At 43.4% G+C, this 16,414-nt stretch overlaps 1 protein-coding gene across 1 annotated transcript in view; it reads left to right on the forward strand.

Annotated features, from left to right (window-relative positions):
- Nucleotides 1–16,414, forward strand: part of TMEM132C (transmembrane protein 132C) — a 293,156-nt gene that overhangs the window by 27,059 nt on the left and 249,683 nt on the right. The window lies entirely within an intron of this gene.

The raw sequence follows: 16,414 nt of genomic DNA on the forward strand, positions 1-16,414 counted from the left end.
GCCTGCACGAGAGACGGAGGCCTTGCTGCTCCTGGGCACAGGAAAGAGATTGGAATGTTTCAGAAGATCTTTCTGCCAGAGAAAACTGATGCCCAGGGAGTTTTGGGCATCAGCAGCTCAGGAACGGGCCTAGAGTAGTCGGATTTAATGACCTGCCCTGAGTAAGGAGGAGAGCGGCACATAGCTGCCTTGACCCAGGAGCTAATGGTATGGGAAGGGTCATTGTTTCTCTCCTGCTTCCCTCCACTTGTTCCAGCAGGGGGTGCCCTGACCCATGCCCGTAGCAGATGATTTCCCCTGCTGCACTGGCTGCCACAGTGTGGAACTAAGGCTCCACCCATTTCCCACCTCTGCCTGCCCAATCTCCACCCACCTGCATGGGAGGAGGAAGTAGAAGCTCCATGGAAGGTGCTGTGCCCCCCCCCCCCCCCAATGAAGATAGCCATGTGGAGGGGCCAGGCCCCCTTCACTCCTCTGTATAGCACAAAAGTGTAAGGGCAGGTCACAATCCTGCCCTTAATGATGAAGACGAAGTGGGCAAGTAAAGGAGGGCAGCCAAACAGTAGGAACCTTCATCCAGAAATGATCCAGCCCATTTGCCAGCTTTGCCCACTCTCGAGTCCCATCAGCCTGTGCACGATTCTGCATTCTGTCCTCAGGCAGAACTTCCCAGGAGTTTTGCCTGAGAAGGAATGCAGGGTCATGCCTCTGATGAGCTTAGCAAATACTGTTGAATAACCTCTGCAGTGGCAGAACTGTTGATGGCTGGCCTCTAATCAGGAGGGTGGTTTGTTTTGGAAAAGCCCTTGAGTTGTTTGTTTGGAAATGGTTGTGGTGGTTTTCAAACAGGTATTTTCTTTGTCTGGGTGCAATAGGCTTGGTCATAAGGAAATTCACTTTCATTTCACCATCAATCTGTACCAAGGCCTTAATTCCAAGGTGAACCACCTGATGTCTCACTGATTGCCTTTTGCTTAAGTGTTTGATTATATCCAGATCTGTGGCTGTCACATTTGTTGCAGGTGACCTGATTTACAGGGGCTGACCTTTACCAATTGGACATTATTTGTATCTAAAGATGGGAACATACACAGGGCTAAAAATGCTGTCTGTGACTAGGGTTTTGGAGAGACCTCATTGAGCATAGACACAAGTAGAAAAATGCTGCGTACGTCAACTGAAAACTGGCCAGGAGCCACAGGACATAGAGTGGAGAGAATGTTTGCCTAAAAGACTAGCTTGTGTCAGGCGTGACTAAGAGGAATTTGAGTTGATGTGCGTTAGCAGATTGAATGCTTAGAGGAAAGTGAGAACACTTATTGTTTTATCTTTGTTCGTCTTTGGACTTCATTTGATTGATTTTTTTATATTAAAAATAGAATCCCACTCATTGTGTTTCCTATTTCCAGGGCTTCTTGATTTAGGTGACTGATGGGTATTTTGCTAGTGCTCCACTGGAATTTCTTTTGGAATCTGCATGCTTTCTAATAAACAGATACAAAACCTGCATAATAGCACCACTGCTACAATGATCCCCACCCTCCACAACACACCTGTCAAGATCCATGGGTCCTACACATGCTTATCATGACATGTGATGTACCTCATCCAGTGCACTAAATGCCCCAGTAACAACTGTGTGGGTGAAATAAGACGATCACTACCCTCTCAAATGAACTCTCGCAGAAAAATGGTAAAAGACACAGTCACCATATCACTTGTGATTGAACACTTTGCATAAAGCGATCACTTCATATCTGATCTCTCCATCCTTGTCCTCAAAAGAAACCTGCACAATATCTTCAAAAGATGAGCCTAGGTTCATCACTTTGCTAGACACTAAAGATATTTATGGCTTGTTACAACAATCTATAACCGACTAACCTCTCTGCTGGAGCTTCCCCCCATGACTGGAAAGGTGTTAATTGGTTAACTTCACCTTGCATCTTTTTTCACATGCAAAAAGTTAGAGGCAAAATCTATAAATGCAAAAATGTAGGCATTCACTATGACAATCATGCATAAAAAAATGCACAATTAATTTCCATATATGGTGCAAAACCGAAATCTCCATGGATATTTGTCCTGGTTTGGTATTGAGCTTACCTGCAGTGCGTGGTTTATAATGTGTTTACGTTGATGTGTGGTGTGTCCAAACAGGCATAGTCAAGAATATTCTGTCTAAAGTGTTTGGAAGAGGGTCCCTTACACAGCCGAGTGAAGTCAATGGAAAGACTCGTATTGACTTCAAAGGTGTTTGGATCAAATCCTTAGTATTTAGCATAGAGGCCAAGCTTAGCTTCCCCATGGCTCCTTGGTGACTGTCTGTGGAGCCAGTGCTGGTCCAAGCTAAGATAGAACTTTGAGTTATTTGTGATCAGCAGAAGCTGTCAGGTGTTTGGTATATTTTTTTTGTTTTGTTTAAACGTACCCTAGTCCTAATAATAAAACTGGAGGTCAAGGGACGGGCAGGAGTTTTAAAGATTAATCCACTAAAGTGGACCTCAAAGCTGTCTGATCATTTTTAATAACACAGAAAGCATCTGTTACAAGGTAGCATGTGGAAGGATTACATTTTATTGATTCATGAAAATGTCAGATCTTAAGGCCTTGCTTTTTAAAAAAAATGTCCTGTTTCTCTTGGTATCGGGTAATGTTACACAAAGACAGCCTATGTTTGCTTCCCAGATGAATAGGGCCCTGCTACCCTTTTATCCTGTTGGTTTACGCGGTTAGTAGATGCTTTAACTTATCACAGAGCTGATTGATGCTGCTCCTTGATCCTAACATGCATTCAAAAGTCTGACAGCCCTCGCAAACTCAGGTTCTTTTCTTGGTGACCGTCTAAAAGGCAAGCCCAAGCTGTTACTAATGGTGGGGGGAAAATGCAATGAGCTGAGACCCACTAGGCTGCTATTTGGAGAATATTATTGTGTGTTCAAATGTCAGTTATTCCATCTCTTTTTAATTAATGAACATTTTATATATTTAAAAAAAATGTAAGGTCCCAGACACTTCATCAAAGTTCTTAGGCACTTGCTTATGTCCCAGTGACTTCAGTAGTAAAGCACATCAGCTTTGCCCATGCCCTGCTCTTCCTTTCAGCCAACCTCTGGCCTGTCCCACAAACTTAACTGTGCAGGCACTCCCCGTAGTTGGGTTCTGGGTGCGCAAGGAGTAAGCAGACTCCCAAAATCCTCCCTGCCCTTGAGCAGGGGGCCCACACTGCATGACCTAGCACAGAAAACATATTTGACCCCTGTTGTAGGGCTGATCCAACACCCTTTGAAGTCGGTGGAAAGCTTCCCGTTGAGTTGGAGTCAGGATCAGGCCCTAAGAATGCTGTGCCATAGAGGTGCCCAGAACGCACCCGATGTCACTCTGGTTGAAGATCATCAGCTCTGGCAGAGAAGTACAGGGTCTCTCAAAAAGGCTCTTGCAGAAACCTCAGAAGTTGCTTATACTGTAAGGTCTTTGGGTCAGGGACCCTGGCAGTGACCAGAGCTATGGGGCCCTGACTGGAGATACTAAGCATCACCACAATGCAAAGAATAAATAATTAGTTTAATCTTTGTGGATTGGAGCCTGTACTCCACAGATCAGCAGCCGTGCAGTGAAACAGAGCCATGACGGGCAGAGGAATGAGCAAACCGGAGAAGCTGCCTTCTCTACTCTCGCAGAGCTCTGGGTAGCTCACAGGAAATTAGGGTGACCAGATGTCCCAATTTTATAGGGACAGTCCCGATTTTGGGGTATTTTTCTTATATAGACACCTATTATCACCCCCAACCCCTGTCCCAATTTTTCACACTTGCTGTCTGGTCACCCTATAGGAAATCCTGCCCCTATTTCCTACTGCCAGCTGGCGTTCCATTGGAGAAGGGAGTGCGCAGTCCCTGAGAGGCATGGTGTGGCCGTGGCTGCTGCTGCTAATCAGGTTTTTAATTTTTTTCTGTTGTGTTCTTAGTCTGACATTGCGTTCAGGATTCACAGGCATTGCTTTGTCCCTCTTTTGAGATGAGCTTTGCTGAATGGCTCAGGCTGGGATGCTACGTCAGTGAACGTGTTTTGGATAGAACGCCTTCCCAAGAGGTGTATCTTAGCCTATGTCTATCCTACCAGGTGCTAGAAGAGCACAGCTGGGGTGATCCAGCTGCTGCTGAATGCTGTAGTAAAGACGCTTCCTACTGCAATGGAAGGTGGGTTTTTGTTTTGTTTTTTGTCACTGTAGTTGATCCACCTGTCTGAGAGGCAGTAGCTAGGTTGACAGAAGAATTCTTCCATGGACATAGCAGCGTCTAGACTCGGGGACAGGTCAACTTAACTATATCACTCAGGGTGTGTGTGAATTTTTCACACCCTTGAGTGACATAGCTAGGTCGACCTAAATTTGAAGTGTAGACCCGGCGTTACTTAGACATCCTAATGTCTTCTGCTTCCTGGGCAGCCACAAAGGGTACTAACCTTGTATCCAGTGATGTGGCATGCTCTCTGATGTAGTGATTGGTGACGCATGGGCAATGAGATGGCAGGAAAATTCATAGGAATCATAGGGTTAAAAGGGACCAGGAGGGTCATCTAGTCTATCCCCCAGCCAAGATGCAAGATTTATTGTGTCTACACCATCCAAGACAGAGGGCTCCAGCCTCCTTTTGGAAGGAGCTTCCACAACCTTCCTAAACTGTTCCATTGTCCTACAGTTCTTACCGTTGGGAAGTTTTTCTTGAGTTAGGTCAAGATATTTCATAAGAATCTCAGTCTTGATTTTAAAAAGGGGAAAAAAGGGTTCTAGCCCTCATGGTTACCAAGACAAGCTTTAAAACCTGAAGGGAGTGTGACCTAAAGGTTTATAAACCAGAAGACAAAGAAAAAGAATCCTGACTCTTTTTTTTTTTTTAATCTCACAATTTTAAGACAGTCTCATGATTTTTGAATACTTGAAGTTGGCAATATTGTCATTGCCTCTGCAAATGGAGTCTTTGTATTCTGATTGTTTCTTCTCTGTCCAAATCCCAAATTCATGCCCCTTAAGTGAACCCTTGATACAGACCCTCCTACCAGCACTACTCTAACTAGGGCAATAACTAGTGTCATTTAGAAGCCCAGTTTTGACCCTTCCTTCCTGTTCAACAGAGCAAGACCATTCTGTTTGAAATTTCAAATATATCAGAAGAGAGGGAGCTCTTTTTTTGTTTTGTTTTTAAATCTGGGATTACTCTGAGTCATTTTGGAGAGATGAGAGTTGGAAAAATGAATGTCTTTTGATGTGTATGCGGGGGGTTTTTCTGTGTGTGTGTTAAAGGTCTCTCTTGTTTTTGGTACATGGTAGATCAACTTCTCTGCTGGTGTCGATGGGTGCTACTTGATTGGCTTTGCAGCTAGAATCAAAGACCAGCATCCACCCCCAAATGTTCGGTTGGGGGATGCTGGAATCCAAATCCAGACTTCACAGCACACTCTTCACTCTCTAATGGAGCCAACCAAAGCTTTGCCTCCAAAAGCCCCTGAATGTAGCGGGGGTATTTGGTATCCAAATTTTGCAACTCTGACTGAAATGCGGGAGGGTCTCCCAAATACTCAGACTGCGCTGAAGTCGCTGCGAGACAGGAGCAGGCTTTGTGCATGTGCGGCAGTAAGACCAGTAGCAGTCTTCGGGAGTCTGCCCATAATGCTTTGCCAGGCTGCGGCTTGCCAGCTGACCTCAGTCCTCTGATTCCTCTGATCAGTGAATAGATTTCCCTCAGATCCTCTTTTTTGTTTCCTCTCTGGCTTTTTTTCCATGGAAGATGAAATCCATCACAGGGACTTAGATTTATTAACCGCTGCCTGAGTCGCTTTGCATGATGTCAGGAGAGGAGAGGAACTGATTGTATCCTTAGAACTAGCTTAACAAAAAGGCTTTGGATAATTCCTTAGATTTTTTTTTTTTTTAAAGATCTTGGGTTGGCTTAAATGATTAGTGTGAGAGTCTTAGAGAAGACTTAAATATTTAAGGCTCTATTTTGCCCTTACGCTCCTGCATATTTTTGGATTTTCACATTTGAATAAAAAAGTGATTCTGTGTGTGTGTGTGTGTGTGTCTCTCTCTCTCTCTGGTCTCTCATTCAAATCACACAAAGTTGGTATTCTCCCTCCCAGCATTTGGTGAGCATCTAGGGAATCTTGCCAGGTACGTGGAAAGAGGGGAAGGCGATGTGTAGAAAGGGGAGGAGTGGGTCCAAACAAGCGAATTCCACATAATCTCCTATTCAGTGCCAGTGTTCTGATAGCATAGCAAATTTGGGGCTGTAACTAAAAGCTGTTCTCGGCTTTAACTCTTACGAGGCTGAGAGTGAACATATTCTTCAATACCCCAGCTCCTTTTGCTCCCGCACAACAGATTTATCTCTTGCTTGCTTCTGTCTCCTCCTCCACCTCCTGCACTGTGTGCCATTAAAATCTGATCTTCATAGTCCTATGCACCTAGAGTAACCTTGGTATCTTCCTGGACTGAGGATTGGCAGCACCATGGTACTAAAAATAGAATGGTGCCTGGTATAACGCTGCTGCTCAGAGCCAGAAGGAGTGAGCAGAGGGTCTCCTATTCACAGCCCTGCTTCCCATCCTGCCACCTCCATGGCAGTTCATCTCAATGCTCCCCCCCTCCCCCAGGGTGATCCATCCCACATTCTTATACTGCACCCATCAGTGTAGCATGCAGGACAGAACAGAGAAGGAGCTGGTGGTGGTTGGCAGGCGTAGGTCGTCCCATCCAGACCTGCTTTACCCTGGCATCCTAATAAGTGAGCCCTGCTAAATATTATTAGCACTTTCTATTCTCAAAGCTCTCTTTCACCAGGCCCCCTTGGAGTGAAGAGGTATTAGCATCATTTTACAGACGCTGTCTTCGCACAGGGCAGGTGTGTGTGTTTGTGGTGTCTGTTCCTTTTAGCATGTGCCAGCTGCCTCTTCTCTGTCTCTGCCCGCTGCTGCCTGTCTGAGTGTCCCTGTGGGGTGACCAGACAGCAAATGTGAAAAATTGGGACAAGGGATGGGGGGGGGGAGGTAATAGGCGCCTATATAAGAAAAAGACTCCAAAATCGGGAATGTTCCTACAAAATCGGGACATCTGGTCACCCTAGGTACAAAGCAGAAGTTACCTGACACCACATCAAAATCTCTCACACACACCCAGCACCCAAGGGGTAAGAGTGCAGTCATGAATGTGGGCTGCAGGCCATAGAAGGCATTCTCACTCTTTCATAGAAAGAGCAGGCAAGAACCTCATGGGCTGAAACAAGAGAGTCAGTGGAACCATAAGGGAAGGGGGCGGAGGGAAGAGTAGGAAGACAAAACCTTGATGGGCGTAAGGGATGCAGATATCCCAAAGGGGATCATGTGGTGGCGGGATGGGGGGAAGAGGGCAGGTAGGAGGAAGAGGAGTCTTCCTCTACCACAGTGGTGGAAGAACGGCACCAGAGATGGGGAAGTGCAAGGAAAGGTGCTGGGCTAGGTGCTGTATGTTAGTGCAGGGAAAACATTATCAGCCTCAACAGTGAGATGTTGAGGATCCCTGCTCCCCCTTAAAGCTTCCAGAATTGTAAGCTGCAGGGACCGGAAAGAGTTGTTAAACCTTTCACTGTAGATTAAAAAACCATGATGCGTGTTCAGCTGGCTGTCACAATAAATGAAATAATGAAAATTATAAGCCCTCCCTCTGGGCTAGGTGTTACCAGGGAGCTTTTCTGAAATGCTTCCATCTCCCACAGGGTTGGTCCTGCACAGCGTAGACATGGGGTGTTGCGCAGCATCGCACAGGAGGGAAAGTGATGAGCTGGAATCTGATCCTCTATTGCTGAGACCTTTGCTGCCAAGTAATACCTGCTGGAGAAGCCAAAGAGAGGAGCTTCTAGCCAGGCAGCTCGTTAACAGGATGAGGACTGAGCTGCAGCCCATGGGCCTGACTCTCAGGTTCAATAATGCCCCTTTCACATCCATTTGAAGGGCTTTCACGTTACCAAAGCAGTCTAAGGGGACCTTAATATGAATGAGAGTCTAGCCCCATGTCTTCACCAGGCACATCCATTGGCCCTCTGCACCTTGGAGAGTAAGAGAGAGGCTGTGTAGAGGACGTGCAACTTTCTTGCACTCAGAGTCTCCTCTGGAGCAGAATTGTCTTGCACACCTTACAAGGAGTTGCAGGATCAAGGCCTGTATGATCTTTAAATACTTTGGGGGGTTGCTACAGAGGCTGTATAGTGACTTGTGTGTGTAACGTATAATAAAGAGTGGGCGTGGAATGAGAGTGACATCCTGTGGAGCTCCATCTATTAGGCCCATTACCATGGTATCTGAGTGTCTCAACGTCTCAAAAGCTTGTCTGTTCCAGAAGTTGGTCCAGGCAAAGGTATTACCTCACCTACCTTGTCTCTGCCTGGACCTCTGTCACTGGATTCTATTGCTTTGCCAGTCTCACCTTTCTGATAGAATGGGGGGAGGGGGGAGTGGAGAAATTATTTCCAGGTTGATTGCAGAGAGTAAGAGATGATGCACCATTGGTATCTGGCTGCTCTGGTTTCTCTGCAGTTTGCCAGCTTTGCATCACCCATCTGTCTGCCACCTCCAGGAGAAGGTGATACAATGTTCACTCAGTCTGGAATTTACTTGTTACAGTCCCTGGTGTAAAGTGTTAGCTTACAAAGTGTGACCTCAGTATGGTAGGACTCCCTTGTCTTACTCTGTTCCCTTGAAATATTTCATTAGTGAATGCTTTTCACACTCCCAGGCAGAGCTAAGCTATGGCTTTTGTCTATGCTAAGTGGATTCTAGTTATTCCCCTGACCTTCAGCTCCTCTCTCTCTCAGAACTTTATGCATCAAGGAGGATGCTTTGATGCAGTTCTAAGGAAAGTCTTCATCCCCTATTTTTTTTTTTTCAAACTTCTGCTTCATGAAGGTATTAGTCAAGGTACCCAGTCATCTTGACAGCATGACTGGATTATACAGGTGGCATATAGGATATGTCCCAGACAAGGTATCAGTCATCATCAGTGAAGATTGTTTGATCAGTCAACAGATGCTTTTTGCTTCCTTCTTGATTGTTCCACATGACGTTTCAAAAGCTGGGGCGGCTGTATGAAATGCCCAATCCTAATTGTGTTGGATTAGTAAAAGCGATCTTTGAACTAGTTATCCCCAAACCTTCTTTCAGTCCCTACAGACATGTGTGTTCAAGTTTTTAAAGTTGGGTCCAGTGAGGTGCTGAGTTTCCAGCTCTCACTGAAGTTACTGGAACCTGAAGGCCTTAAGAAGACTGTGTTCAGTGGCTCCCCTTCATTAGGGATACATGCTAATTAATGTGTGGAGGTGCTTTCATTTTGCATTGATTATGCAATGGGATTTAAGGAGCTGTGTCCTCTTTGGTTTGGCCTATACCATGATATATCTATATTGACTATACAGGGTGTTGAGTGGGAGCACTCTTAAAAGTCACTTGCATGGAAAATTGATCTAGCAACTTCATATCCAATACAGGATACAAACCTAACAGCTTGCTTGTAGTGAAAAAGGTTTCATTAAATCCTTTACCCAGCCATGGTAGATAAACAACAATGATGTTAATGTATGGGAGATGAAGGAACATGTTTATTGCTGAAGATAAGGAAGGACGTCTACTTAGGAAAAACTGAAGACATTTCAGAGTAGCTGTGAAAGGCACAGCATTTTCTCTGATTTACTGCAGCTGCCAATTTGCAATTTAAAGGTGGGCCCTTGTCATTCAAGTGGTTTGATGGCTCTGATATCCCAGAAACCAAATTGATAAGTTCAAAAAATTATCACTTTTTTTTTTTTTTGTAGGCCTTTATAGCCAGCTACTGCACAAAAGGTGAGCCTGGTGACTTTCAGTTCTTTGTGGAATTCATTTATGTTCCTGTTCCTTCACAGTAACGATGGATCTGACTGCCTTTTTCATTCTACTCTCTTGCTGGTACAGAGTGACATATAAAGCCCCTTTTGATCTTTTATGAAATTGAAAAGCATTGCTCATAAAAAATGAAACTCCGATTTCTCCCTCTTTCTCCCCCTCCCCCTCCCAATCACATTTGGACTTAATTTTAGCTTTCTCCCGTATTCCCCAATATTTGCTTATATTTAATGAAATCACTGTAGAAAGCCCGCTGAGCTGGCAAATGGTGATGCTCAGAAAGCTGATAATGAGCATACCAGGACTCTGAGTTGGTAGTGAAAGGTAGCATTCCTCAGAGGGCTGGCTATTCCCCTGGAGATGGGAGAAGGAGACTGATAATGTGATTGCTGGTGCTGTAAGATGGTATTTGGAAAAATGTACATTAAGACAGTGAGTCACCGTCCAATAAGTGTTTTAATGCTGTAATGTCACCAGCCCTGAAAATTATCTCTGGCAAGGTGAGGCTAGGAGAAATTAGGCTCCTGTAAAGAGTTAGTAAGGTAAAGAGACGTCTGACGAAGTGGGTATTCCCCCACGAAAGCTTATGCTCCAATACGTCTGTTAGGCTATAAGGTGCCACAGGATTCTTTGTCGCTTCTTAAGGTAAAGAGATGTGTTTTAAATGTCAAATACGCAAGTGACCATTGAGGCTAGTTACAAATAGTTTTGTTAAACAATAATCTGACAGAGTGAATAGTCCCCATGGACTTCAGTGGGGTCACTCACTAAGAAAGGGGTGCTTCCATGAGTAAGAGCTACCGATCCAGTGACCTCTGACGTCAATGAGAGACTTTCCATTGACTTCAATGGGCATTGGACCCGGGTAAAGGTTCTGGCTGAATGGGGTTTGTGGGCATTCATTTGTTATGTGTCCTGGAAGAAGTGACAGGTCCAATTACTGGCCACCTTTCTGGACCTTTTCGCTTCTTTAGAAACCTCTGTCAGAATGGATCTTTCAGGGAAAGGGGAATTTCTCGACTGTTAAAATGACTTTAAGTGGGAGGATCTAACACTAGACATATGAGCAATACAATTTCCCTCTCTCTGGGAGAAAGTACCAGTGGAAAATTGCAATGAAATACTTTCACACAGCAGTTGGGTGAAACAAAATGGGTGCAAGCTATGATTGCAAAACCAAATACCAGCGACAGCCCTGTAAAATGGTGTAAAGTCACTGCCTTCATTGGAGTTATGGCTGAGCTCTGTGAGGAAAGATGAGCCACATGGGATGAACTGATTTAAAAATCCCTCATTGATCTAATTCTTATGCTAACCATATATATGAAAACTTTAACTTATAGCAGAATGGAGGCCATATAGGTTATAAGTCCTTATCTTTCCTTTCTGTCACCTTCTCTTCTCATCTTGTTTTTATAAGAAAATCATAGAATGTCAGGGTTGGAAGGGACCTCAGGAGGTCATCTAGTCCAACTCCCTGCTCAAAGCAGGACCCGTCAAACTACTGTTTATCCTAACTAAAAAATGAATAACTAAAATGATCACACTGTAGTAAGAGTCAAAGTGGATAAAGCTGCTAAAGCAGTCCCCATTTTGCCGCTGCATAAAAGCATAACCCTTCACCCTCCCATGCTGTCTGAATCAGGGAAACTAAAAACTAAGCAGATAATTTCATCCCTTTTTATGCTGCAAATGTGCATGCAAATTGTGTTCATGACCTCTCTCTTCTTTTCCTCCCACCACCTTGCCTCTGGGAATGCGCTATGTACTTTTGATAACAATATAATAAAAGTGATGAACAGCTCCTCTGTCTGACTATTGTATTTGGCATGCATAAGTTATGGCAGAACTTCTGTTTTTTATACTGTAAAGTGTCAGGGAAGTTATTTTTTGTTTAATGATGCACTGGCATATAGTCAATAAGGATAAGGAATGAGGAGACTGCTTTTAAGCTCACGGACAGAGATTGCCGGAGGAGCGAGGGCTAAAAAGCTATTAATTTGGCCATTGTCTTCGGCGAGTCAGCCAGCACTCCAGCTGAGTCAGCTCTCCAGTGACTACAAGGGAGAAATCCTACAACTACTCAGCCATTTAAGAAATGAGCCAGCTGCTTTTGGGGATAAATTTAGTCAGCCAGATCAGCTAGCAGGTGTTAAGGAGAGAACTGGTCGACTAGTCAGTAGGTAAACCAGATAAGTAGCCATCCGGGTATTAATAGATACATCTTATGCTGATTGATGTTGTTTTTCACCAGGGGGGTATTTCATCTCATGAACGCATTGTCATGTTTTATTTATTCCAGGGCTCACATAAATCTGTGTAATGTGTATTGTGGCTGGAGTTCATTATTGTGATTGGGTGAATCTGGTGGGGTTGGGATTTATGTATTGGGTTTGGATTTATGTATTCATCTCTTCCCAGTTGTGACTTTGTGCTTCCTTCCATGATGCCTTCTGTACCAGGAATAATCTCCCACTTTTTGTGAACCAGCCACCACCTCCCTGTTCAGTCAAATCCTTCCTTAAAATCCCATTCCTTTCAAGCAGACATCCTGCACTGCTGGTCTTTCCACACCCCTCCCATACCTTGCCTTCATATTTTCCAATCTTTTTTTTTTTTTTTTATAAAGGGGACAAAGTTAATGAAAATTCACTAAAATTTTCGTTCCTTTTCTGAAAAATGTTACATTTGGAATTTTCCAATCAGCCCTAATGAATAATGTTGGAAGCTGGAGAGAACCATAAATCTGCTCCTTGTCATCTGAATCCAATTTCAGCAGGATTCACCCCTCCCCCCCAAATAAAATAAAAAAATACAGTATTGAACATTAAAAGCCAGACTGCAAATATCCGTCTTCATGCTGAATGGTACCTTACACAATGAACCCACTGATATCACTGGAACCATTTGCTGAGTAAGGTACTGCTTCTGATGTAGACTGTTGCAGTCTATCCCAAGTAAATACCCATTTTTTCCCCCTTCAGTTTGTTAGGATGCCCTGCTTTGCCCCAAATATTTCTTCATCTTGAAGCAGTTTCATTGCTTTTGTTTAGAAAGAGACTAATTGTCTGAGCTCACATTTTTAGTGGGTTTGAGGAATTAGTCACTAAACAGCAACGACCTCAAATCTTTGATCACGCTGAGCTGTCTCAATCGCAACAGTAACTCAGTGTAGCAGTCGTTACTTATGAGGTGAAAAAGTAATTTATCTCACTAACAAAATATCATGTACAGTTGCTAAGAGAAAATATTGAAACCATTGTCACGTGGTAATGGAAGTTTTTATATCTTAACTCTGATCAAATTGCTGCTGCAAAATGGGGGGGGGGGGAGATTGTCACCTTCTGGATGGAGACAACTTTGAAATCCTTTGCAGTGAGAAACAATAGAATGAATTGCCAAACAGAAGTTGTATTCTGTGCATGTAAATAGGTTCTGCACCATAATTAGTGATCTTTTTTTTTTCCCTAGGGCTAAACTAGAGGCCCTGTATTTTCATGGGAAAATCAGTTTGATGTATACCATCCCTAATTTCGGCAGTACTGAATAACCAGGCTCTAATTCTGTTGTAATGAACCATGTGTTAATGCTACAGCCTTCTGTCCAGTTAGAAGCCAAACACCATGTCTGACTTTGTAATGAATCTTGCAGTCGTCTTGTTGACTCCATGGTAGGCTTTTGTTAGGATCCCATCCTCAAATATAGCTACTTTTCAGTGAAACTTAGCGTGTCATAGAACTGAGCTCTTGTTTCGCCTCAATTTGCTAACTTACCAGGAAAGTATAGATCCTGAATACCCTTGTTTCTTCTTTAAGGATGGATATTGCAGTAGTAAGACCAGTTATTTATATTTTGAAACGCAGTTTTAATCTCTTCTTTTCAAGGGCTTTACAGCTTCTTTTGTTTTTCATAAGAAAACATGAGTGGCTGTGGTGTTAACACATGGATGGGGCTTTATTCTAGTTTAAGGGAGAACAAAGTATTCTACAGCCACTTGTCTTTCTGTAAATCATCTCCTTTTTGCCAGTTTCCACTCTTCATTTGCTTCTATATGCTTGCTGTTAATTTCCCCCCTTCCCCCCCGGAAATGCACTTATTTCTCTCATGTTTAGATACCAAAGTGATAGGCATGTTAATATACAATAATTAAATGGACCGGGGGGGTTCTGGGTTTTTTTTTTCTTTGAGGTTCTTACAGCATTAAGCATATGCTATGTTTGCAGTTCTAAATGTGCAAAAGAAATGTATAGAATTTTCTGTGTTTATACTCTGTGTAGGAAACAGTTGTAGTTGGGCCCAAGAAGATATTAACCAGGTTCAAGGATCAATGTCCAGGGTGACTTATTAAAAATTTAAGCACATGCACAAAGCCCAACTGAATGGAATCTGTCCACCCCCAACCTGAAAAGCATCCATGCACCAATGTAGGTGCTGCTAATATGTCTCAGTGGACACTAGTACCAGACAGGCTGGCTACACGTAACCTACATGTGGCTCTCGACTAGTGGGTCTACATACTGTAGTTTTGAAAATCCAGAGGCTACGTTCCTGACCCCCAGAAACCGCCATCTTCGTTGCTGTTTCAGCTCTTGCATGTGCCAGGCACTTGTGGGATTTGCAGACGGTACGCTGACAGAGTCTATGCAAGGAATGGTGGCACTCAGTAACTGCATTCAGGCATATTAAGCTTCATATCCTGTGAGAGAAAAGCCTATGATAAGGGATATGTGGTATGAATGTAGGTTTTTGCCCATTGTAAGCCCTTGTCTATGAGGTAGGTTTCCTTCCAGTTTTGTTGTTGATTTTCAGACAATATATACCGCCTCTGGTTGTGCCTATAGAGAATCTAACCCAATTCAACCGAGCACTTATATTCTTTGTCTGCACAGCTTCTCCCCGTTAGTATAATTGTTACTCCTGAGAGTATGTTTTCATTCATTGCGTCTCAGCGTGGCAGTCAAAGAATTAATTACTCCGAGAAGGGACAGGGCTCTTCTAAAGAGTTTCACAACTTCAGCTTTTAATAGATCTCTCTCTCCTGCTGAGGCTGCACCACAGCTTGTCAAAGCATTCGCAGCGGCTCCATGGGTCAGCGGTTCCCAATGGAGCAGCCGTGTTAGAGGAACCATGACACTGATTCCTAAGGCTGATTTACTTGGAGTTAGGAGTGGGGGGGAAGAGGAGGGGGAAATTGTGGGCCCTTGGGTCATTGTTCACAGGAAGCAGGTTTTGGAAAAAAAAATTTTTTTTATAGTAGTACATTTTTAACCAGTTAATGCTCATGCGTTTGAGCAGTTGACCTCATTGACACTTGCGAACTGCCTGCCTGAAAGGCCTGCCTGAGAAGTTTTTCATTATCTAATGTCGGTTATTGATTTTCATTAAAAACATGTCAGCGTAGATTTTTTTTCTAAAGCCCCCTCGGATATATGTCCTGACCTTTTCATTTATGTTGAATCTACCACAGTGTCTCCCACCGAATTAGTCTAAAGCAGGATTATTTTCCGACCAAGAAACATTGATTAAATATTTTGATCTATGAGTGGTTAAGGCTTCTTTAGAGAACAAAGCATGCCACTGAGAAATAAATTGAGAGGAGGCAAAAGCCGGAAGAGAAAATGCTGTGAAACGGGCACTTTGTCCATTCTCCGATTGTTATTTTAAATCCATAAGCCAGCTCCTCCGCTGGTGTAAATTGGCTGAGGATCTGGCCCCATAGGTTTCCAGCAGCCAGCACACACCCCTCCCATTGGCTCGAAGTTAATATTGAAATTAAAAGGTTGCTTTTAAACACATTTCATCCTGAACATGGCCAGATACTTTCTTTGCTTTTTCTTTAAAGCGTTGAGCTGCTGGGGAATGTGGTATATTTGTTTCTTCTGTTTGGAAATACTTATGATCACAAAATTTAGCGTCGGTTCATAGTGAATCACTTTTTTAGAGCGTGAGCCTGTTCCTTATATGCGTCATTTAATTAACAGTGTAGCACATGGCAGGAACTTGATTGGTGACAATGTAAACTTGTGCAAAATATATATATATTATATATATAAATAACTAATGGAGGGCTAATGACCAAATCCATATTGACTATGGATGGCGTATTGACTATGGAGTTGTCATTTGGTTTGGAGAGTAGTAGGAAGTGGAAATACCAACATATGAATGAAATCTAGAAAAGACTTTGTACTGAAGATGTCTATTTCCTTTCCTAGTGTTGGGCAAACTAATTTTCCATAAAGTTTTGAACCTGCTCATATAGTGCAGATTTTGAATAAATCAACTCTAACTTGACTATTTTAGATTTCAACATCTAGTGGGAGAAAATGTGAAAAAAGCAGAGGGAACAGAGAGAAAATGGGGAAAAATTATGAGGAATGGAGCACTGAGCAGCCTGAATGTAAAACAAATTTGGGACCCACTTCTGCCACCATTGCTCATGTTGAGTAGCACCTTACTCAGCAAGTAGCCCCACTGAGATCAAGAGCTAACCTATTACTTGATGTAAAGG

This window comes from Trachemys scripta, chromosome 15, assembly GCF_013100865.1.
Source record: "Trachemys scripta elegans isolate TJP31775 chromosome 15, CAS_Tse_1.0, whole genome shotgun sequence".
In the NCBI taxonomy this organism is placed as follows: Eukaryota; Metazoa; Chordata; order Testudines; family Emydidae; genus Trachemys; species Trachemys scripta.